The sequence below is a fragment of the Nycticebus coucang genome, chromosome 1, assembly GCF_027406575.1.
Source record: "Nycticebus coucang isolate mNycCou1 chromosome 1, mNycCou1.pri, whole genome shotgun sequence".
Lineage (NCBI taxonomy): Eukaryota > Metazoa > Chordata > Mammalia > Primates > Lorisidae > Nycticebus > Nycticebus coucang.
This window is the reverse complement of record NC_069780.1, coordinates 12859391-12884922: the sequence shown is the minus strand read 5'-3', so window position 1 is coordinate 12884922 and position 25532 is coordinate 12859391. Positions and strand designations below refer to the sequence as shown.

General features: G+C 43.4%; 1 pseudogene; it reads left to right on the top strand.

Moving 5' to 3' along the window:
- The first annotated feature begins 839 nt into the window (after positions 1 to 839).
- On the top strand, positions 840 to 3638 carry LOC128590022 (N-acetyltransferase ESCO1-like; annotated as a pseudogene).
- Positions 3639 to 25532: the final 21894 nt, after the last annotated feature.

The following is a 25532-nucleotide window of genomic DNA, read 5'->3' as shown; positions in this document are numbered from 1 at the left end:
TGAGCCACAGGTGCTGCCAATAGAGTATTTTATTAAACAAAGGAAGTTAGGTAAGAACTGCAAACCAACAGATGCAGCAAACAAGGAGAAAAACATATTAACCTTACAATGTGTTGGGGATGAATCGAAGTCTAGTAACGGGACATCAGAAGATAAATGTTTTCAAAAATTTTATCAAAATAGACCGGCTAGTGATAAATAACTCCTCTAGTAATAGGGCTAGGCCCGAAACCAAAATTAACTTAAAAATTAACAAAACAGATATGAAGCTGAATTAAATTTTTCATAAAAAAGCCTGTAAGAATATCTAACTCATTTCTCCTCAAGTTTCTATTGCCTTATCCAAAGTAAAGCAAAGATCTGTAGGCACCATGCCAGCTTTTCTCATGTCCTAAGAAGAATAGAAACCTTATTCGAAGCAAAGTAGTATTTTTGTTGAAACATTTTAGCATCAGTTAAAGTTGATTATTAAGACCTGCTCCTCATTAGTAATACTAGCCATTCAGCGTTCACACCTACCAGGATATAAAAGTCCTATCAAAAACTGCTCATAGGGCGGTGCCTGTGGCTCAGTGAGTAGGGCGCCGGCCCCATATGCCGAGGGTGGCAGGTTCAAACCCGGCCCCGGCCAAACTGCAACACAAAAATATCCGGGCGTTGTGGCGTGCGCCTGTAGTCCCAGCTGCTCGGGAGGCTAAGGCAAGAGAATCGCATAAGCCCAAGAGTTAGAGGTTGCTGTGAGCCGTGTGACGCCACGGCACTCTCCGAGGGCGGTACAGTGAGACTCTGTCTCTACAAAAAAAAAAAAACTGCTCATAAAAGGAAGACACTACTCAGGAATGATGTCCATTTAGGAGAAATCAAAAGAAAATTCCTCCAAAGTTACTTTAAAAAGTGAAGATAAGAATTTAGAAACAGAAATCCAAGATTCTCAAAAGAATCCAGCAAAACAATCAGATCCAAAGGAAACCAGATCCACTGGTTAAATATTTCAGTGAAAGTAAAATAAACCAACCTGAATTGGGAATGTACATGACGAATACAAGGTCAGCAAAAGTACCATCCTATGGTAAAGCCATCCAATCCATTAATAAAAATAAGGTGACTGTGAAGAAACATTCTCAACAAGAATCTCCAAAAAAGAAGAAAGTAGGTTGGGTGGTGGTTCATGCCTGTAATCACAGCAGTTGAAAGGTTGAGGTGGGTGTATCTCTTGAACTCACAAGTTCAAGACCAGCCTGAGCAAAAGCAAAACCCCCATCTCTAAAAAATAGCAGGGCATTGTGACAGGTGCCTGTAGTCCCAGCTGCTTGGGAGGCTGAGGCAAGAGAATCACTTAAGCCCCAGAGTTTGAGTTTGCTGTGAGCAGGGACACCACAACACTCTACCAAGGGCAACATAGTGAGACTTGGTCTCAAAAAAGAAAGCAGAAATTATGTCAGAAAAAAAAAAATTAGTGCATGGAAACTTTAAAGCAGAGGAACAGCTTAACTTTGAGATCACAAAGACTACAACAATTAATAGGTTTCAAGGTGGTCTTTGCACAGTGGAGAAATTCAGGGTCAAGTTTAAGCCGTTAAACAGAGTTTGCCACCAATAAGAAAAGAGCACTGTGGCAATACAAATAAACACATGTGAAAAGTTAAAACAAACACATGTGAAGAGAAAAGTACCGACTCCAAAGAGGATGAGAATCTTGTGATCCATGAAATTACATTAATTTACATTAATAAATTCCCCCAAAGGGAAAAAACACAAAGTTGAACATCAGATGACTTACACCTGTAGCTCTTGTTGCATTCAAGGATCTGAAAAGTGTCTTCAGAAGACTACTAGAAAAGAGGAAGTGAAACCTGTGCCTGTAACTCTTCCTGAGATAAAAAGATCAAAAATGGCTATTTCAGGGGTCTCAAAAAGAGTGGGATGAAGTCAGTTACACAAGTGAATCCTAATGCAAAATCCCTAAAACGTCCCCAGCCATGAGTGCCTGATGTAGATCACCAGCTGGAGCAAGGAGGCGAGAGCAGGTGAGGTAGTATCCTACAGCTCGGTGAAGAAATCACTGGTGAAATTGAGTCAGATACTGCAGAGGTAAAAAAAGGATCTTCACAAATGCAGAGTGTCAAGGAGGAGAAGCCTGCAGAAGTAAACTTGGAAGAGACCAATGTTGAGAGGCAAATACCTCGTCAGAAGGAAACAAATCGGGATGGGCAATGTGATTGTTTTCTTGCCCGGTATAAAAACAAAAGCTGTGAAGTATGTATGGAATGGAATAAACAGCTCAGCTAAGAAGAACCTCAACTCAACTAAAATTAAACTCTCAAAATTTAACTCTCTGCAGCAAAATAAACTGGATTTTCAAGTTTGCCCAGAGCTGTGCTTACTCCAAACCAGATTTTCATCACCAGTTTTAGAAATGCATCATTTCTAAAGGTACATTTTTAGGGATAAAACCATGTAACAGAAGTATAGAATGCTAGCAGGAAAAGATGAAAGAAAGAAATTCTGAAGGTGTTCAAATTAAAGATCTCACAGTTGAGGCCGAGCACAGTGGCTCATGCCTGTAATCCTAGCACTCTAGGAGGCCGAGGCGGGTGGATTGCTTGTGCTCATGAGTTCAAGACCAGCCTGAGCAAGAGCAAGATTCCATCTCTACTAAAAATAGAAAAACTGAGGCAAGAGGATCACTTGAGCCCAAGCGTTGAAGGTTGCTGTAAGCTATGATGATGCCATGACACTCTATCCAGAGTAACAGCTTGAGACTGTGTCTCAAAAAAAAAAAATTACAAAAAAAATTACAGTTGAAATTAATAAAACCACAGAAAAGGCTCCTAAAAATTGTCATTTGGGTAATCAGATAAAATCTTCTCCTGAACCAACCATTGGATAACTAGGTAAAACATTCTTTTGAATCAGTATCAGATAAGAATTTCAGCCTATGTTTGGAATCCGAGCTGGGGAAAAATCCAGTGGAAAAAACTAGTGCTCTTTCGACTCTGCTCAGTCAAGCAAAAATCAATACAAGATGGTAAATTTCCAGGTTGAACTCTCTCAGAGCAGTATAACAAGGAGACACCACCAAATCACTCTTGGCCCAAGTCTAAAGATAACAATTCCAAAGGACTTGAAACTAAAAGAAGCAGAGAAAGGTGGTGAAAAACAGTTGATCATAGACTCAGGACAAAAACACTTTGGAGCCACTTCCTGTAATGCTTGTGGAATGCTTTACACAGCTTCAAATCCAGAAGATGAAACACAGCATCTGCTTCTCCACACCACTTTATAAGTGCTGTATAAAATATGTGGGCTGGAAAAAAGAATTCTGGCTGAATACCCAGATAGCAAGATTATAATCGTTTTTCCAGAAGACCCAAAATATGCCCTGAAAGGTGGCGCCTGTGGCTCAAGGAGTAGGGCGCCAGTCCCATATGCCGGAGGTGGTGGGTTCAAACCCAGCCCCGGCCAAAAAAAAGAAAAAATATGCCCTGAAAAAGGTAGACAAGATTAGAGAGCTGGTTAATAATTATTTAGGGTTTCAACAGGCTCCATTAAAGTGCTATTTCAGAACTAAAACACTTTATTTCTAATGACAACAAGTACTTGGCTGCCTAATTGCAGAACATATCCACAGCTCATAGCAACCTCAAACTCTGGGGCTTAAGTGATCCTCTTGCCTCAATATAATTATTTGTTGTATTTTATCCCCCTAAATATTAAAAAGTAATAATAAATTCTTTTTTTTTTTTTTTGCAGTTTTTGGCCGGGCTGGGTTTGAACCCGCCACCTCCAGTATCTATTATATGGGGCTGGTGCCCTACTCTTTTGAGCCATAGGCGCCGCCCAATAATAAATTCCCCATATAACACAGCCAGGGCTTTCTTAATTCCTGGAAAACAGACTATAAAATGTTCCTGAATCACTGATTGACATTATTATTATTATTATTATTATTTACCTTTTTATTGGCATTTTCTTTTTTTTTTTTTTTTTTTTTGTAGAGACAGAGTCTCACTTTATGGCCCTCGGTAGAGTGCTGTGGCCTCACACAGCTCACAGCAACCTCCAACTCCTGGGCTTAAGCCATTCTGTTGCCTCAGCCTCCCAAGTAGCTGGGACTACAGGCACCCGCCACAACGCCCAGCTATTTTTTAGTTGCAGTTCAGCCGAGGCCGGGTTTGAACCCACCACCCTCCGTATATGGGGCCCGCGCCTTACCGACTGAGCCACAGGTGCCGCCCTATTGGCATTTTCCAACACCAAAAAATATGGTACTTAAAAATAGAGTGTTCTGCCTGGCTCACACCTGTAGTCCCAGGAATTTCGGAGGCCATGGTAGGAAGATCTTTTGAGGCCAGGAGTTTGAAACCATCCTGGGTAACATCCCAAGACTCTGTCACTCAAAAAAAGAAAAAAGAATTAATAAAAAAGAACTGAAGTGGCTCGGTGCCTGTGGCTCAAGTGGCTAAGGCGCCAGCCACATACACCTGAGCTGGCGGGTTTGAATCCAGCCTTGGCCCACCAAACAACAATGATGGCTGCAACCAAAAAATAGCCAGGTGTAGTGGTGGGCGCCTGTAGTCGCAGCTGCTTGGGAGGCGGAAGCAGGAGACTCTCTTGAGCCCAGGAGTTGGAGGTTGCTGTGAGCTGTGATGCCACAGCACTCTACCCAGGTCTACAGCTTGAGGCTCTTGTCTCAAAAAAAAAGAAAAGAACTGAAATGTTTAAATGTGTCCTTTTTACTTCCTTCTTAGTCCTTGGGTCTAAGGACAAAGACCAATTGTATTTTACCTTCACCTTGACATGGAAGTTGATATGGTCCCTGTACCATTCCTCTTTCCTTGTTTATTTCCCCACTGCCACAGGGCCCCTCCATACTTTGGGTCCCCAGGATCTATAACCATCATGAAACATTTGTAAGAGGAGATCAGTAAACACAAACTATCAATGCCCAAGGGCAACTCTCACAGCAAGGCGGGATCCCTGTCTTCTTCTCCAGACCCCCATCCCAATGACCTTCCCATTTCACACAGACAATAGTCACTGCATTGTTTAGATTTTCAGATCTGAATAAAGTTTATACCCTAAAAAGTCAATGTCAGAAGGCAAAAACAAGAACAAAAGAGTTCTTTTTGGTAAGACAGGTACAAAAAATACCAGACAAAACAAAATTTCTGCTCAACAAAAGAGTTTCTTCCCACAGAATTTAAAGTGCAGGGCAGGGCAGCTCTACAGAGGATACATAGACATTTTTAAATGTTACACATAAATGTAACATTTAATATATATAACATAATTATATATTTAACATATTATATGTTATATACATCATTAATATATATTATATGCTATATAATATAAATGCATTATATATAACATTATATATTTAACATATAAATGTAGTCACTTTCCCATAGTTTATACTGATAAATATTTTGTATTCAAATTCCAAATCAGTATTTTCATAGTCAATTTACTTATTTTTTTTCTTTTTTTATTGTTAAATCATAGCTGTGTACATTAATGCAATTGCCTGTACCTATTCTAAGATGCACCATAGATGTGGCCCCACCCATTACCCTCCCTCCACCAAAACCTCCCCCCTCCCTTCCCCTTCCTTGGCCCTTTCCCCATAGTCTTGTGCTATAGTTGGGTTATAGTCTTCATGTGAAAGCTATAAATTAGCTTCATAGTAGGGCTGAATACATTGGATACTTTTTCTTCCATTCCTGAGATACTTTGCTAAGAAGAATATGTTCCAGCTCCATCCATGTAAACATGAAAGAGGTAAAGTCTCCATCTTTCTTTAAGGCTGCATAGTATTCCATGGTATACATGTACCACAATTTGCTAGTCCATTCGTGGGTCGATAGGCACTTGGGCTTCTTCCATGACTGTCAATTTACTTTTTATCAAGTATTTGAAGGGTGTAATCAATATGGACTTTAAAGGTATTGCTTTATTTGTCCTCAAATGAATTGTTTGTACACTCTACTGCTATTTTTTTCTCTTTTCCTTTTCTTTTCTTTCTTTCTTTTTTTTTTTTTTTTGGACAGGATCTTGCTGTGTCTCCCAGTCTTACTGAAACCTCAAACTCCTCAGATTGAGCAATCCTCCTGCCTCAGCCTCCCAAGTAGTTGGAACTATAGGCACCCATCAACATGCCCAACAAATTTTTCTATATTTTGTAGAGACAGAGTCTCACTATGTTCTCAAGCTGGTCTCAAATTCTTGGCCTCAAGCAATGCTGCCTCCTCATCAGCCTCCCAAAGTGCTAGGATTACAGGTGTGAGCCGCGGCACCCAGCTTACTTTCTACCATTCTTAAAGAAAAATGACATATTTTCTCATTTATTACATTCTGTGTTGAAACTAAAAATAATCAGGCAGAAAAACCTACATTCTCAGAAAGAAAGAGTGAGCCAGAGAATGAGAGAGAAGGGAGGAAATATGGGAGGGAGGAAAGAAGGACTGGAGACATGTTGAGACTCCATGAGACGCCCAGGTAGAAACAGTCAGCTGGCATTTGAGCATAAGAGCTCAAATGAGTAGTCTGGGGGGTGGAGATACAGGCTCAGCAGTCAACACCTAGCTGATAGCTAAACTTGCAGGAAGATGAGACAGCTGGGGGCACGTGAGAGTGTGGAGAAGAGGACACAGGTTAGAGCCCAAGGGGCATTAAGACTCAGCGCTGCCCACGGAGATCCAAGACCCCGAGATGCCCTTGCCAGTGTGTGGCTACAGTCTGGCCTTTCTCAGCCTCAGATTCCTCACCACTAAAGGGGAGAAGTCCATCCTGCTATTCCCTACATTTGAAGGCTCAAAGGAGGCAGTGGATTTGTGTAGGAACAGTGTTCGTCAGTAATCTCTTGGGTCTGAGAGCTCACCTGGGTTTGGTCTTGTCCCCTGTGAAGGGAAAGGAACTGGGCTCCATCGCACTAGTTGTTATACCCACAGCATTACAGAAAGCCTCGGTGAGCACTGATCTTACTCATTAGCCACAAGGTAGGGGGGTGGGGGAGGGCACAATGATAGCGCAGCCAGAGATCCAGTAATTGTTTGGAATAGGAATAAGTAAAAAGGTCAGGCATGGTGGCTCACACCTGTAAACCCAACATTTTAGGAGACCAAGGCAGGAGGATCACTAGAGCCCAGGAGTTTGAGGTTGCAGTGAGCTATGATGATGCCACTGCACTCCAACCCAGGAGACAGAGTAAGACTCTTATCTCAAAAAAAAAAAAAAAAGAAAAGAAAAAGAAATAAACACACAGCATTATCTTTATGAAACAGCAAAGCCTGGCAGCATGGTGGACTTTGCCTGCAAAAGGACTTATCAGTCAGGTTATAATCTTTTGTTACTAACAAGAATTTGGAGCTGGCAGGAGGGAAGGAATCAAATTCTGAGAGGTGTCAGAGTGAGGGGGGAATGTTTGCGCCTGGAGGAGAATTCCGACTGCTTCTTTCCTCATGAAACCACAGGCCACAAAGAGGGCCTGACAGCAAAATGACAGGTGTTTAGGTGCTGGGGATGTGGGTGGTCAGTGCCCATGTGATGTCAGCAGAGATACCAAGCCTGCCCTCAAAGCCACACGGCCCACAGCATAAGCCTAAAACTGAGCAGGAATAAGTTACCAGCAGCATGTCTTTGCTTTCAGAAGTAAGCCTCCACACAGGACGGTTTAGTGGCGAGAAATAAAAGCCAGGTCTCGCAGCTCTGTTCTTCCCTCTCCCCCTCCCAGGCTCAGGCTCCCAAAGTTCCTCCTCCCCTTCCCATCCTGCTCACAGCATCTCACCAAAAAAGGTCTCCCTGCTATACTCCAGGCTTGCAGACTTCCAGCAGGCAGCAAACTTCTAGATTATTAAACAACAGATCTAATATTCTAATCTGTGGTGTGTGCCTTTGGACAACTTCATAAAATCCAGAAAGTCCCCAAACATAGGGTGTGGGGGGAGGGAGGGGAACTGGTCTTACATTTGTATGACCAAGAATGTGCCTCATTGTTCATCTTTTGTTGACTGAAACACAAGGGAAGTGTTCATCTGCGGTGCTGAGCCACATGCTTCTCTACTTTTAAATTTGAAGAACCAAAACCAAGACACTGTCCCCTAAATAATGGTTCCTTTGTGTTCTTTTATCCCTATCCCAGCATTGTCCCAGTTTGCTCCCCTTCAGGACACAGGCACATCAAGCCTTTTCAGTCTGGCTGTAAACCCAGGGAATGACTGCAGGAGGAGAGGGCTCCCCCAGGCTGTCACATACACCCAGATTAGCGAGTATCCCGTCGGGATCGTTACGACCTTGACACAGTTGACATTCATGGCCAGTTCTAAATCCTATACTCACGTAATTTTTGTGTTCCTTCAGTTTCAAACTCTGAGCCCTAATGATGACCATGAGGACTTATCAGCCATCTGTTCATTCACAGATATTTATTATGAAGGTGCCTATGATGTGCCTTAGGGATACAGCAGTGAACAGAACTAGTCAACACACCAGTTGCAAAGTGATATTAGTTTGTTGTTTTAAAATAAAGAAAGAACGTTAATTCAAACAGTAGTGTGAGGAAAAGTGTACTTTGTAAGAAAGTAATGGTTGTGCATATTTGGATTCAGTTTGTACATCTGATTTCATTGAGAAAAAAAATAGAACACAGTGGCTCACACCTGTAAACCACTCTGGGAGGCCGAGGTGGGTGGATTGCCTGAGCTCATAGATTCAAGACCAGCCTGAGCCAGAGCGAGACCCTGTCTCTAAAAACAGCCAGGCATTGTGGCAGGCGCCTGTAGTCCCAGCTGCTTGGGAGGCTGAGGCAAGAGGATCGCTTGAGCCTAAGAGTCTGAGGTTGTTGTGAGCTGTGACACCACGGCACTCTACCAGGGCAACAAAGTGAGACTCTGTCTCATAAAAAAGTAGGACACACTGTCTTTAAAAAGAATTATGGTAGCTTTAAACATGCAAAAAGGAAAAGTCTTTAGGATACATTGATAAATGGAAAAAAAATAAGGCCCCGAATAGGGTGCAGCGATCACGTGTAAGAAAAATAACATATCTGGATGGGCTCACTTGAAGTGTACACAGTATCTCTGAAGGGGACAAAAGCAACTGGCATTGGTGCATGCCTCCACAAAGGGGAACACACAGGGGGCCTGGGGCATGGGACAGGGAAGGAAGCTTCCTTTTCACTGACCACCATTTTTAGTTTCGAATTTTGAACCATGCTCGTATATTATCCTTTGCAAGGAAATAACATGATATTTAGGAAGACAAATAATAAAAATGGTCAGCAAAGAATACTAGAAGAGAGAGAATTCATTGAATCAGAAGAACTAAACGGAAAAGGCTTTGTCAGCAAGAAGATGGTGCCTAGGTCAGCAACGTACCTAGGGTCCCGCACTTGATACAGAAGAAAACTGAACCGGGAAGAGGGGGCACTGGAGCGGAAACAGGGAGCAGTCTGTGCAGAGGTGATCGAATAGAACCATGGGGAGTAATGTAGCGGCGGACGCTGGTGCGAACAGCAGGGCTATGAACACACGGCGCAGACAGTCCCCGACTCAGGATGGTTCGACTTTCAATTTTTTGACTCTAGGATGGGTTTATAGGGCTATTAAGTGCATTTTCAGCTTCCAGCATTTTCTATTTACAATGGGTTTATCGAGATGTCACCGCATGGTAAGTCAAGAATCACCTCACTGAGAGCTGACAGTAGCAGGATTGATGTGGTCAAGGTTGGGGAAAGCTTCCAGGGGAAATGACAGTGGAGCTGGGATCTAGAGGACAACTAGGAATTAACCAACCAGGAGGAATGGGAAGGGCGGCAAGGGGAGGAGCGTGTGCAGGGCGCTGTGGAGGGAAAGCAGGTGCTCTGACATCCGCCTCTCTCTCTGCATCTCAGGAAAACTGAGGGAGAAGCTGCAGACGGCAGAGCCAGCAGATGAAAAGCTTAGATTACGGCATTTTTCAGAACAGTCCTGGAGACTTCTGGTTCCGCAGACATGGGAGGCAGGTCACCAGCAGACGAGACAGAATTCAGTGAATTTCTGGAAAACATAAAGGAGGTGGAGGAATGGTAATTGAAGAAAAAAACAGAGGAGGTATATTCTAGAGCCTGTGTAGACTTATAGAGGAGGACAGAAAGAAGTGGACAGAAACTCTTTCTTGTAAAACCCTGGAAACTTTTGCTTTAGAAACATTGAAAACAATGGATGATGGAATTAAAACATGTACTGGAATGAGAAGCAATCACAGAAAGAAGGAATATAAGAGATTTTTCCCAGCACTCAAGAACACGAGTCTTTGGAGTACAAAGGTCCACAAAGGACTTAGCAGGGTAAAAGGGGGGAAATGGATAAGCAGACACCTCACTGTGGAATTTCAGAAATAAAGGCACAAAAAAGAAAATTCTAAAAGCTGCCAAACAAAGACAGCTTCCCAAGGAATAATAACTCAAATGACTTCTCATCAGCCACCTGGGATGGTAGGAGACCTCAGAACGATCCTTTCAAAATTCTAAGGGAAATCCATAGGTAAGAGTGCACACGGTGTAAAAGCACGGCTTAAAAATATAATGAACACCCAGGAGCTCCCCGTGATATTTTGATATTTAGGTATAGGTTTTTGTCCACAGTTCCTGGCTCTGAACCCCCGAGCCCTTGTTATTGTCAACAGAGTCTCTGTCTCACCTCCTTTCACCTCATTCCAGAGGGAGTCCTGCCCCACACCTTGAGGAAGGAATGTTGTTGCACTAAGAGGCCAAGAAGAATCTGTACAGAAATTTCTGAGTTTAGATCATTCTTTTTTTTATCCAATCAGATTTCTGTGTGGTTGTCAATCATGTCTATGCAATGAAGTCTCCATAAAAGGCCCAACAGGACAGGGTTCAGAGAGCTTCCGGATAGCTGGACACCAGGAGGCTCCTGGAGTGTGGTGCACCCAGGAGATGGCAAGGAAGCTCTGAGCCCCTTCTCACAGGCCTCGCCCTGGGCACTTCTTCATCTGTATCTGTTGTCCTTTATAATAAATGGGTAAAGGTAAGTGTTTCCCTGAGTTCTGTGAGCCACTCCAGTAAATTAATTGGACCTGAAGAGGGGGTTATGGGAAACCCAACTTGAAGCCTTTGGGTCAGAAGTTTCAGAGGCCCATACTGGTGTCTGAAGGTGGGGCAGTTTGGAGGAGGCCTCAGACGTGGCCTCTGACATTATCTCCAGGTAGATGGTGTCACAAAACTGAACTGGCCGACACCCAGCTGTTGTCCGCTGCAGAATCCATTGCTGGCTTGGTGGAAGAGAGAAACCCGCCATCTACATTTGGTCACAGACGTCTTCGTGTGTCAATCACTGTTGTGCTAAGAGAATAGGAATGGACAGAGTTTTTTTACAATGCCACCACTTTGCTAAAGATATACTGCCAGCACCTGTGACACACTGGAGTGTCTTGCCCTGATCTCATCCCCTTTGAGAGGCAATTTAAATTTTGCATTAGTAATTTCCTCGATTTTCTTTATGGTTTCACCACATGTGCATATATTTCTGATCAATATAATTTTGGTTTAAAAATATATTATTATCAGGAGGCACCCGTAGCTCAGTAGGTAGCGCGCTGGCCACATACACTGAGGCCGGTGGGTTTGAACCCAGCCTGGGCCAGCTAAAACAATGACAACTGCAACAAGAAAAATAAATAGGCAAGTTTGGGGGTGGGCACCTGTAGTACCAGCGACTTGGGAGGCTGAGGCAAGAGAATCACTTGAGGCCAAGAGTTTGAGGTTGCTGTGAGTTGTGATGCTATGGCACTCTACCCAGGGCGGCAGCTTGAGACTCTGTCTCAAAAATAAATAAATAAATAAAAATAAAAATAGAAATATATATTATTGGCAGGGTGCAGTGGCTCACGCCCGTAATCCTGGCACTCTGGAAAGCCAAGGAGGGTGAATTGCTTAAGCTCACAAGTTCAAGACCAGCCTGAGCAAAAGCGAGGCCCCCCTCTCTACTAAAAAAATAGAAAGGGGGCTTGGTGCCTGTGGCTCAAGCGGCTAAGGCGCCAGCCACATATACCTGAGCTGGGGGGTTCGAATCCAGCCCAGGCCCGCCAAACAACAATGACAGCTGCAACTGAAAAATAGCCTGACATTGTGGAGGGTGCCTATAGTCCCAGCTACTCGGGAGGCAGAGGCAGGAGAATCGCTTGGGCCCAGGAGTTTGAGGTTGCTGTGAGCTGTGATGCCACAGTACTCTACCCAGGGTGACAGCTTGATGCTCTGTCTCAAAAAAAAAAAAAAATAGGAAAACTAAGGCAAGAGGATTGCTTGAGTCCAAGAGTTGGAAGTTGGAGGTTGTTGTGAGCTATGATGCCATGGCACTCTACCCAGGGCTACAGCTTGGGACTCTGTCTCAAAAAATATATATATATATATGTGTGTGTGTAAAATCATATAACATGTATTCGTTATATGGAATTTCTGTAAATACTCCTCGGGCTTTTTTTTCCCACTCATTGCTATGTTTTTGAAAATACTCATGTCTATTCAGACAGCTGGGTTTCTTTTACTTTGACTGCACTGTAATATTATTTTGTTTGATATTAATATAGTCACAACAGCTTGCTTTGGGTTAATTCCCTGACAGGCCTTATTTATCATCTTTATTGTTTGACTTATAAAGGTTCTGTGTGTTAAGCTCCAGGAAGTCTTGATCAGAATATATAGCTAGATTTATTTGCTTATTTTAAAAATCTGATCTGGCAACTTCTGTGGGTTTTATTTACTTTATTTATTCTTTTCTTTTCTTTTTTTTTTTTGAGACTTAATTTTCACACTGTTGCTTGGGCTAGAGTTCCATGGCCTCAGCCTGGTTCACGGTAACCTCAAACTTCTGGGTTCAAGAGATCCTGCCTCAGCCTCCCGAGAGGCTGGGACTACAGGCCCTCGGGTAGAGTGCCATGGCGTCACACGGCTCACAGCAACCTCTATCTCTTGGGCTTACACAATTCTCTTGCCTCAGCCTCCTGAGCAGCTGGGACTACAGGCGCCCGCCACAACGCCTGGCTATTTTTTTGTTGCAGTTTGGCAGGGGCTGGGTTTGAACCCGCCACCCTCAGCATATGGGGCTGGCGCCCTACTCACTGAGCCACAGGAGCCGCCTAGTAGTAGAGACAGGGTCACACTCTTGTTTTGACTGGTCTGAACTCCGGAGCTCAAGTGATCCTCCCTCCCTCGGCCTCCCAGGGTGCTAGAATTACAGGCACGAGACACAGTGCCTGGCAACTTTTGTGTTTTAACTGAGGTGGGGTTTTGGGGGGGGGGGGTTTGAGACAGAGTTTCACTTTGTTGCCCTCAGTAGAGTTCTGTAGCGTCACAGCTCACAGCAACCTCCAGCTCTTGGGCTTAGGTGATTCTCTTGCCTCAGCCTCCCGAGTAGCTGGGACTACAGGCAACCGCCACAACGCCCAGCTATTTTTTGTTGCAGTTTGGCAGGGGCCAGGTTCGAACCCACCACCCTTGGTATATGGAGCTGGCACCCTACTCACTGAGCCACAGGCACCGCCCAGTTGTTTTTTTTTTGAAATAGAGTCTCACTTTGTTGCCCTCAGTAAAGCCTCATGTTGTCATAGCCGGGCTATTTTTAGAGATGGGAGTCTCACTCTTACTCAGGCTGGTCTAGAACTCCTGAGCTCAGGCAATCTACCCCAGCCTCCCAGAGTGCTAGGATTACAGACATGAGCCACTGCGCCTTTGAGGTTATTTTTTTTTTTATTTGTTGTTTGGGAGTCATGGAGGGTACAAAGAATTAGCTTATGCTGATTGCATTTAGGTAAAGTCCCTCTTATAATTGTGTCCCCTCCCCCAAGAGGTGTGCTGTGCACCATAATACCCCATCCCCCACCCACCTTCCCTCTCTCCACTCCTTTGTTCCCCTGCCTCCCACTTTGAATTGATTTGAGTTTTCTCTTGTGAAGGTATGTATTAGATCATATTGCCCTCATATTAGCATTGAGTACACTGGATTCTTGCTTCTCCATTCTTGTGATCCTTTACTAAGAAGAATGTGTTCCACCTTCATCCAGGTTAATACAAAAGATGTAAAGTCTCCAACTTTTTTAATGGCTGAATAGTATTCCATGGTGCATATACCACAGCTTGTTAATCCATTCCTGGGTTGGTGGGCATTTAGGTTACTTTCACATTTTGGCAATTGTACATTGAGCTAGTGCAAATGTCCTTATGATAAAAGGATTTCTTTTCTTCTGGGTAGATGCCTAGTGTTGGGATTGCAGGATTAAATGAGAAGTCTAATTTGAGTTCTTTGAGTGTTCTTTCTACTTTCTTCCAAAAAGGTTGTATTCGTTTGCAGTCCCACCAGCAGCGTAAAAGTGTTCTCTTCTCTCCACATCCACGCCAGCATCAGCAGTTTTGAGACCTTGTGATGTGGGCCATTCTCACTGGGGTTAGGTGATCTCAGGGTGGTTTTGATTTGCATTTTCTGACAGTCAGGAATATCTGAGGTATTTAATGTGATTCCTGCTGTGTTTGAAGAGAAAATTCTGCTGTGTTGTTTTCCGTTTCTATTTCGGTTTTCCGTTTCTTTGTCTTGCTTAGGGTTGATTGAGCTCCACCTTCTATCCCACCCCACCATGTGGAAATGTTTTTAAACATAGAGTTAGGAATCTAATCAAACCAGAAAAGTATGAAGAAAGAAAAATATTTCAGACATTGAAGGACTCAAAAAACGCACTCCCCACCTTCTACCCACTCCCACCTTAGGGATTCACATTCGAATGCGATCCAGCCAAATGAGACAATAAACCGTGAATGAGGATTAGCAGGAATCTTAACCCAGGAAAAATAAACTTTCAGATGGACAGAAGCACATGGGTCTAACAGTTGACCCAAATTGGAACTAGAGGGTAGAGGTTTTAGGAAGTAGTCATCCAGAGAAAACAGAATTCCAAAGATTTGAAACTAATTAAAGTAGGTAAGGTAACAAGACAAAAAAAAATGAGTAGAAACTTCAGGGGACACTTGGGAGGCCGAGGCAGGTTGATTGCTTGAGCTCACAGTTCAAGACCAGCCTGAGCCAGAGGGAGACCCCATCTCTAAAAACAGCCGTGCATTGTGATGGGCGTCTGTAGCCTCAGCTACTAGGGAGGCTGAGGCAAAAGGATTGCTTGAGCCCAAGATTTTGAGGTTGCTGTGAGCTATGATTCATAGCACTCTACTGAGGGTGACAAAATGAGACTCTGTCTCAAAAATAAATAAATAAAAATTAAAAAATAAAGTCTCAAAAAAATAAATAAAAATTAAAAAATAAAGTATATATCTGTAATTTTACTAGAGAAAATTTTGCAACTGTCAAGTTCTTAAGTAGTTGCTATAATTTGCCATCATTAGCATCTCAAATAGTTTTTGACGTCTTTTTCTTTTTTTGAGACAGTCTCACTTTGTCTCCCTGGATAGAGTGCCGTAGGGTCACAGCTCACAGCAACCTCAAAAGAGATCCTCCTGCCTCAGCCTCCCCAGTAGCTGGGATTTCAGGCACCTGGCACAGTGACCAGCTAATTTTTCTTTTTTCTTTCTTTTTTTATTTCATAAGAGACAGAGTCTCACTTTGTCGCACTCAGTAGAGTGCTGTAGTGTCACAGCTCACAGCAACCTCCAGCTCGTGTGCTTAGGAGATTCTCTTGCCTCAGCCTCCTGAGTTGCTGGGACTATAGGTGCCCACCACAACACCTGGCTTTTTTGTTGTTGTTGCAGTTTGGCCGGGGCCAGGTTCAAACCCACCACCCTTGGTATATGGGGCCGGTGCCCTACTCACTGAGCCATAGGCGCCACCCTAATTTTTCTATTTTTAATACAGACCTGGCCTCCCTCGTGTTCAGATTGGTGTTGAACACCTGAGCTCAAATGATCCTCTCACTTGGGCCTCCCAGAGCTCTAAGATCACAGGAGTGAGCCACCAAACCCACCCGTTTTCAACTTCTTAAACAAAGACTACATTTCTCCATGATGTAGGAAGGAGGTTGGAATGTTGAACAAATAAACATTTTTAAGTATTTTTGTTTGTTTGTTTTTATTGAGACAGTCTTACTTTGTGGTCCTTAGTAGAATGCGATGGCATCATAGCTCACAGCAACCTCCAACTCTTGGGCTTAAGCGATTCTCTTGCCTCAGCCTCCCAGGTAGCTGGGACTACAGGCACCTGCCACAATTCCCGGCCTTTTTTTTCTTTTTTTTTTTGTAGAGACAGGGGTCTCACTCTGGGTCAGGCTAGTCTCAAACCTCTGAGCGCAGGGCAATCCACCCACCTCGGCCTCCCAGAGGGCTAGGTTTACAGGCGAGAGCCATCAGACCTGGCAAACATTTTTAAATTTTAATGTGTGCCAAATTATTAGTTTTCCTAGGGAGGCCTGAAGCCTTGGTATGTCACTATTTTAATTGCATGTTCTTTTTTCCCCCTTCATCAAGAGTTGGCAGTTTTGCACAATAACTACAACTTTCTGCACGATAACTAAAGTCTCTCTCTGGAAGCTTCCACCATAGCTACAGTTTCTCACATACACAGTGTTTTTCTTTCCCAGCCGGAATGTGGAGGAAGCTAAGAAGAATCAAGAGTCTTCCTTGATACTGGGGAGCAGGTTCACAATCTTGGCAGGGTCCAAGGGCCCAATAACAGAGCTGAGTCCAACAGTGTGAGGGACGCAATACTGATGCTGTGAATCAAAAACACACAGCTAAGACCCCAGGAGCCAATAGACGAGGAGCAGGGAAGACACTGGGGCAATGTGCATTCTGCTTTATACCTCTCCCAAGTGTCGGGCAAGCCCATGCCTGTCACAGGTTGAAACTACAGTTTCTGCTCCAGCTCATAGAGAGGAATTGTGACATTTTATGTGAATTGTGTTTACCCAGGGCCTGATTCAGAGAAGCCTATTTCTGAAAAGCCAGTCAGCAATTAGAAAGAACAAATGTGGCAAACACTGAGTCCCAGTCCTGTTCAAGTTCCTGGTTCTGGTCACTTGTTGGGGCTATTTATAGTCACACCCTCAGGTTCTTGTTTCATTTTTGTTTTAATTGGGAGGAGGGCAAGAAGCGGATAAGTGGGTTTCTATTTTCTAGTCTCTTCCTAATGAGCGTTCCCAAATTTCATGAAGAAAGCTCAGCCTGCCTACAACTTCCTAGTTGTTAAATATGGAGACAGTGTGGTCCCACCACCCGCCAAGAAATGGAGTCTCCCATCTAGCTGCAGGTGGTCAGGATTTTAATCTGTTGTTAGGGGCTCCACAATAAAGATACACCTGTAATTGGCTCAGCACCTGTGGCTCAAGCGGCTCAGGCGCCAACCACATACACCTGAGCTGGCGGGTTCGCATCCAGCCCGGGCCCGCCAAACAACAACGGCTGCAACCAAAAAATAGCCTGGCATTGTGGCGGGTGCCTGTAATCCCAGCTACTTGGGAGGCGGAGGCAGGAGAATCACTTGAGCCCAGGAGTTGGAGATTGCTGTGAGCTGTGATGCCATGGTACTCTACCCAGGGCGACAGCTTGAGGCTCTGTCTCAAAAAAAAAAAAAAAAATACACTTGTAATTTATCCAGGGAAACAAATGACACAACCTCTTCTGTAGCACATACTCATGATCATAAAGCCATGTTCTCAGTTGTAACCTTCTAGGAATGTATTTCCATCAGACATATCCTGACTTAAGTTGCTGGCATGAGCTTGAAGGGAACAAGGTCCTACTCACAGAGCCAGGTTTTTTTTACAGATACTACTTTTGCAATATTTACCTTCTCCTTTACCAAGTGAGTTGTAAATCATATGGTCTGGATTTGTTTCATTTCCGTCCCCATGAGAGACTGCTTGGCAAGGGAACATCTATGTCACTCCGCACTGCACTTACTGTCGAAGCTGGCTGGTCAACATTTGGAGGACACAGACTCTTTAGTCTTCTAGTCCCATAAAGTTTAATGATGTGTATTTAGTTTGTATGCTTTAACTAAAAAAAAAACAAAGGATAATAAACTAAAGTGAGCTTTGGCATTACAGTCCTTTTAGGACAAGATATCATTTCATCTGGAGAAGTGCCATGATTTCCAGCAAAGTTTATAGCAATGGGTCCAGAGTACAAGCAAAGGAAATTAAGATTCATTTGCACATAACCCGATAAAAGCCCGATGAGCAAAAAAAAAAAAAAAAAAAAGCCTGATGAGCAGGCTTGGCACCCATAGCACAGTAGTTACGGCACCAGCCACATGCACCAAGGCTGGCAGGTTCAAGCCCAGCCCAGACCAGCTAAACAACAATGACAACTGCAACAGAAAAATAGCTGGGTGTTGTGGCGGGTGCCTGTAGTCCCAGCTACTTGGGAGGCTGAGGCAAGAGAATCGCTTAAGCCCAAGAATTTGAGGTTGCTGTGAGTTGTGACACCACAGCACTCTACCCAGGGCAACATAGTGAGACTGTCTCAAAAATAAATAAATAAATAAGCCTGATGAGCAATTTAAATATTTTGCCTTTATTTGCATCTGGAAATGTTTAACTTTTCTGTGAAAATATTTATATACTGGCCAATTCTCTGATTGGAAGAATATTAATTGCTCATAATTTCACAAGAAACTGGGCTTTTTTTTTTTTTTTTTTTTGAGACAGAGTCTGTCAAACTGGATAGAGGGCCTTGGCGTCATAGCTAACAGCAACCTCCAACTCTTGGTCCCAGTCCATCCTCTTGCCTCAGTTTTTCTATTTTTAGTAAAGACAAGGTCTCACTTTTACTCAGGTAGGTCTCAAGCTCATGAGCTCAAGCAGTCCGCCCTCCTCGTTCCCCAAGAGTGCTAGAATTACAGGTGTATGGCACGGCACCTGGCCTGGGCTTTTTCTTAAAGAAATTATGATTCTGGTTGTTCCAGATCTCAATTAGAAAAAATACATTGACTATAGAGTTTAACACCAGCCATTAATATTTTTAAAGAATGAAAAAATGAATTTTAACTCACAAGTTTTTATTTTTAATTTAACCAAATTCATTGTTATTGTTATCATTATTATTATTATTTTTAAGAAATGAGTCTTGCTCTGTCATGCAGCCTGGAGTACAGTAGCATCATCATAGCTCACTATACCCTCAAACTCCTGGGCTCAAGCAACCCTTTCTCTCAGCCTCCCAAGTAACAAGAAGTACAAGCATATACCACCATCCCCGGATAATTTTTTAAGTTTTTGGTAGAGACAGGGTCTTGCTATGTTGCCCAAGCTGGTCTCAAACCCCAGGCCTTAAGTGACCCTTCCTCCCAAAGCATTGGAATTACAGGTATGAGCCACTGTGCCACAGCTTTTAAAAAATTGAGATATAATTCACATACCATAAAATCCACCCCTTTAAAGTATAATTCAGTGGCTTTGGTGTATTCACAAATTTATGCAACCATCACCATTATCTAATTCCAGAACACTTTTTTTTTTTTTTTTGTAGAGACAGAGTCTCACTTTAGCGCCTTCGGTAGAGTGCCATGATGTCACAGGACTCACAGCAACGTCTAGCTCTTGGGCTTCCGCGATTCTCCTGCCTCAGCCTCCCGAGCAGCTGGGACTACAGGCGCTCGCCACAACGCCTGGCTATGTTTTGGTTGCAGTTCTGCCTGGGCTGGGTTTGAACCCACCACCCTCGGTATATGGGGCCGGCGCCCTACCAACTGAGCCACAGGCGCCACCCTCCAGAACACTTTTTTAAAACCCATACCTATTAGCAATTACATCCTATCCCTTCTCCCCTCAGCCCTTGGCAACCATTAATCTATGCCAGTTCACAGCTTTTGCATTTGAATCTTCTCCTGATCCACACACCCCAATAAATTAAATATTACACTGTACCTTCTTATGTGTGTCGAGGATCAGTAAGTTAGAAACCAGGGGATCGGCTCAGCGCCTGTAGCTCAGGGGCTAGGGCACCAGCTACATGCACCAGGGCTGGTGGGTTCGAACCCAGCCTGGGGCCTGCCAAACAACAATGACAACTACAACAACAACAACAACAACAAAAGAAACCAGGGAATTGAATAAATTGCTGATAAATAGTGCATCTACTAGTAATGTTTGCTCTTACTCACAGATTCATTGATCATTTCACATTTATTGAATACCTTTTAGCATTAAAAGGGTATGCTATATATACAAGCACATACAAAGACACAAATTGGCCGGGCAAGGTGGCTCGTGCCTGTAATCCCAGCACTTTGGAGGCCAATGCAGTTGGATTGCCTGAGCTCACAGGTTCAAGACCAGCCTGAGCAAGAGCAAGCCTTCGTCTCTAGTAATAGCTGGGCATTGGCTCGGCGCCTGAAGCTCAGCAGTTAGGGTGCCAGCCATATATACCGGAGCTGGCGGTTTTGAATCAGCCCGGACCTGCCAGACCACAATGAGAACTACAACCAAAAAACAGCTGGGTATTGTGGTGGGCATCTGTAGTCCCAGCTACTTGGGAGGCTGAGGCAAGAGAATCACTTAAGCCCAAGAGTTTGAGGTTGCTATGAGCTGTGATACCACAGCACTCTACCAAGGGTGACAAAGTGAGACTCTGTCTGAAAAAAAGAAAACACACATTGGAGGAAATGAGACAAGGAATTAAAGTACAATATGTACAAAAGAGGGTATAGATATAGCAGCCACCTGCTGTACTGGCATCAGACTCAGAGTATGAAGAGGTGATTTTTATTTGTAATAGTGTAAAAATGCTTTATGTGAATATAGATCACAGATTGGATAGGATAGAAAAAAATATGTTATTGTTTTTTTTAGAAATGGGTAATAATACAGGGTGAGTTCTTTCCCTTTTCAATATTCATGTCATTTCTTAAGGCTGTCATTCATGGGGAAATGGAGTCAGTAGGAGGAAATGTGTTTAAGTGCGAAATTCCCCTTTTTTACAATGAAAAAATTGTTTAAATCTATATTGTATTGTTTGCTCAAAGCTCTATATATTATCTATTTCTGAAAACAAACCACTCCAGGATTTAGAGGCTTAAACCAGTTATCATTTATTTTGCTCACAAACCTGCCATTACAGAGTCCCCATCCACAGAGACAGAACACAGATTTCACATTTCTTTACTTCATTTATTTATTTATCTTTGCTTTATCAGAAAATCTGCCAGACATACTCCAAAACCACTGTAACAGTATTAGATCTTACCTTTAGATAAAAGACTATCAAATAATTTTTTAAAATAAAAGAATTTTGGAGGCAGGCACAGTGGCTCATGCCTGTAACCCTAGCACTTTGGGAGGCTGAAGCAGGAGAATCACTTAGGGCAGGAGTTCAAGACAGTCTGAGCAGCTCAGCATCCATAGCTCAGTGGTTAGGGTGCCAGCCACATAACACTGAGGCTGGCAGGTTCAAACCAGCCAAGCCCTGCTAAACCACAACAACAGCAACTAAGAAGCTGAGGCAACAGGATCACTCAAGCCCAAGAGTTTGAGGTTGCTCTGAGCTGTGACACCACAGCACTCTACCCAGGGTGACACAGTGAGACTCTGTCTCAAATAAATAAATAAATAAATCCATACATCTCATCATACATAAGAATAAACTTCAGATGGAGTAGGGATCTCAAAGTAAAAAATAAAACCATAAACATATTAGAAGAAAATATGGTTGAACTTCTCATTAATCTTGGGGCAGGAGAAAGTCTTTTAGAAGTCCAATGCGCTATCCATTGCGCAACAGAGCCGAGAAAGTCTTTTAAATGATAACAAAACCCAGAGACAATAAAAGAAAAGATTGATAAATTTGATTACATAACTTCTTTTTTCTTTTGAGACAAGAGTCTCACTCTGTCACCCAGGCTAGAGTGCATGGCCTCAGCCTCACTCACAGCAACCTCAAGCTCTTGGGCTCCAGAGATCCTCCTGCCTCAGCCTCTTGAGTAGCTGGGACTACAGGCACTTGCCACAATGCCTGGCTAATTTGTTCTATTTTTAGTAGAGATTGGGTCTGCCTCTTGCTCAGGCTGGTCTCAAACTACTGAGCTCAAGCAATCCTCCCACCTCAGCCATGCAAGAGTACCTAGGATTACAGTGGTGAGTCACTGTGCCCAGCCTACATTAAATTTTTTAATTGCATGGCAAAAAGCAAAGTTAAAAGACAAAAGAACAAACTAAGAGAAAATATTTGCTATATATTCCACATTCAAAGGGTTAATATCATGAATATATAAAGAACTCTTAAAAACTGAGGGACAAAGGCCAAAAACCCAGTGAAGACCCTGTCTTTAATGATTAATTAGTTCAACTTTAAGCAAAGGAAAAAAAGCAGCCACGGGCAGGTGGAGGTTGGTAATTGTTGGCTTATGTTACTGTGAGGATTTGGATGGCAGCTCCAGAATCAAAGGAATTATCAAAAGGCAGGGCCTTGGGGCGAGGAGTGGAATCTCAACATTCCTGTGACTCTCTCACCTCTGCCTGCACATTGGAACCATTCTACCTGCTACAATTGGACGTCCACTGGCCAGGGAAGATGGCCACCCGCAAGGCTAGGCACTCACTCCAGGTAAACAATTCCAGCAGAGAAGAGTCTTTTCCTTCAGCCTCCTTATGGCAATCTTAAGGAAGAATTTTAATTGGCCCTATTTAGGTCATGCACTCAATCTTTTGGTCCAATCAGTTTCCAGGATATAGAGCTCTATGATTAGCTAAGCCTGGATCACATACATTGCTAGCATTGAAATGCACCACTCTGTGGTTAGCTGATAGGTTTTGTGCGATGACATTCTGGTGGCTCCCCTGCCCAATCCTTCTTCCTTTTTTCTTTTCACAGATGTTACCCTTCAATAAAGTTTCAAAAGCTTAACCAACCTGGCACCCGTGTCCTCCCCAGAGCTCGGATAGGGTTCTGCACCAAACCACCTGAACCATATGTAATGTAGGTGGACAGGCTTTCCAAAGTAATGAATAATTTGTATTTAATAATTACTTACAAACGATTGTAGAATAAGATACATTGCTTTGAGTAATTACATACTAAGAGTCATCGTAATGATAAACTAGAATAAATTTTTCATATTTAGATCTTTGAGGTCATGGGAAATAGGGAAAAGAAACAGGGCTTAATTTACGTTTGTTGCAAAAAATTATGACAGCGTGATCAAATAAAAGACTTTCATAAGTAAAAATAACTACATTAGGATAAAATTCAGAGGGGGGCAGAAATGAAATACAGGTTGGAGAAGAAAAAGAATGATGTAAAATTAACTCACGGCAATCTCAAACCCTTGGGCTCAAGCGATTCTCTTGCCTCAGTCTCCTGAGTAGCTGGGACTATAGGTGCCCGCCACAATGCCTGTCTATTTTTTGGAGATGGGGGTCTCACTCTTGCTCAGGCTGGTCTTGAACCTGTGAGGTCAGGCAATCCACACGCCTCAGCCTCCTAAGTGCTGGGAATACAGGTGTGAGCCACCACACCCAACCACGATGTAAAATTTCTGCTAAAGAAAAGCTTGTTTTAGCATTTTTTTAAGTGGATGTTCATGGGTATCAAACTACCATGGGGTGATCTGGAGCTGAAAAGCTAGCACAGGGGACCAGCCACCACCAGGACAGTTTGTAGACTCCTCCAGGATTTTCAGAAATACTTGCAGAATGAATGGGAACCTAGTCAATGCCTGGGCATCTTGCCGTTGGGACCTCAGATTATTGTTATAGTATTGAGGGAACTAGAAATAAGACACCTATGAACACAGCACTGGGACTTGAAGGTGACATTATGCACATATGTGTATCCCTGTTTTGCAATTGAAAATAGATGCTGTTATGATTAATCAAATACATTGCCTTCATCCTAACCCTACAATCACCTTCTGCCTAACTTAGACAATCACTGCTCAAAGTGTGATACATACTATCTGCTATGGTTTGAATGTTTGTGTCTCTTCAAAATTTCTGTTGAAAAATCCCCATTGTGTAGCCGGTGGCGGTGGCTCACGCCTGTAATCCCAGCACTGTGGGAGGCTGAGGAGGGAGGATGGCTTGAGCTCAGGAGTTCGAGGCTTGTCTGAGTGAGAGTGAGACCCTGACTCATGGAAAAAAATGGAAAAACCCAGTCGGGCACCGCGGCGAGCGCCTGTAATCCCAGCGGCTTTGGAGGCTGAGGCAGTAGGATGCCCAGAGGCCGAGTCTGAGGTTGCAGTGAGCTACGATGCCATTGCCCTCTGCTCAGGGCATAGGGTGGAACTCTGTCTCAACAAAAAAAAAAAAAAAAGAAAAGAAAAATCCCCATTGTGGGCCAGGCATGATGGCTCATGCCTGTAATCCTAGCGTGATCACTCTGGGAGGCCGAGGCAGATGGATTGCCTGAGCTCACAGGTTCAAGACCAGCCTGAGTCAGAGTGAGACTCCGTCTCTAAGAATAGCCAAATGTGGGTGGTGCCTGTGGCCCAATGAATAGGGTGCCATCCCCATATACCGAGTTAGCAGGTTCAAACCCGGCTCTGGCCAAACTGCAAAAACAACAACAAAAATAGCCAGGCCTTGTGGTGGGCACCTCTTGTAGTCCCAGCTACTTGGGAGGCTGAGGCAAGAGAATTGCCTAAGCCCAAAAGCTGGAGGTTGCTGTGAGCTGTGATGCTACAGCACTCTACAGAGGGTGACAAAGTGAAACTCTGTCTCTTTAAAAAAAAAAAATAGCCAGACTTTGTGTCAGGTGCCTGTAGTCCAAGCTACTTGGGAGGCTGAGGCAAGAGAATCACTTGAGCCCAAGAGTTTGAAGTAGCTGTGAGCTGTGATATCACAGCACTCTACCAAGGGCAACAAAGTGAGACTCTGTCTTAAAAAAAAAAAGAAAAGAAAAGAAAAAATCCCCATTGTGATAGTATCAAGAGGTGAGGTTTCTGTAACAGTTGGGATGAGCATTATGAAGTATGATGGTGAGGTCTACATCTCAGAAGGAGAATCAGCAGCTCTTGCCAGTGGGTTGGATGGGAAATGAGGCATGACTTCTAGGCTTTTGCCTTAAGCAATGAGCTGATTTGGGCCTCAGTTACCGGGGAAGGTTAGGAGGTGTGAGAGACAGAGGGGAAGAATTGAAGGTTTTACTAGAGACATGCTAAACTTGAGGTTCTAATTTGAGTATTTTCATGTTCAAAGATATGTAAAGTGGACAGTTATGGAATGGTCCCTATTTCAGCTCTATCGCATTGTCTCTATAAATCAAGATTTTGGAGCATTAGAGTAGTCACCTGACTTTTCTGCTGATTTCTCTCCCTTCATCTTTGCTCATTTTATTCCACGTTTTTTATCTTCACTTCAAATCCTGTCTTCCAAGGTTTGCTTCATACAGAAACAATTCATGTAATTTCCCATCAAGGGGGAGACTTACCAATAATAGTTTATTCCTATCACCTTGTATTCTAGCCACCTTGTCTAGCTGTCTACAATGTAGACATTCTTCTTATGCTGTTCCCTAATCGCTCCCAGCGTGCCTTAAAGGGATGGACTGGGTAGTTAAGGATTTTTATTCCCCACTCTGGGTGGCACAGTGCTAAATGCGGACTTGA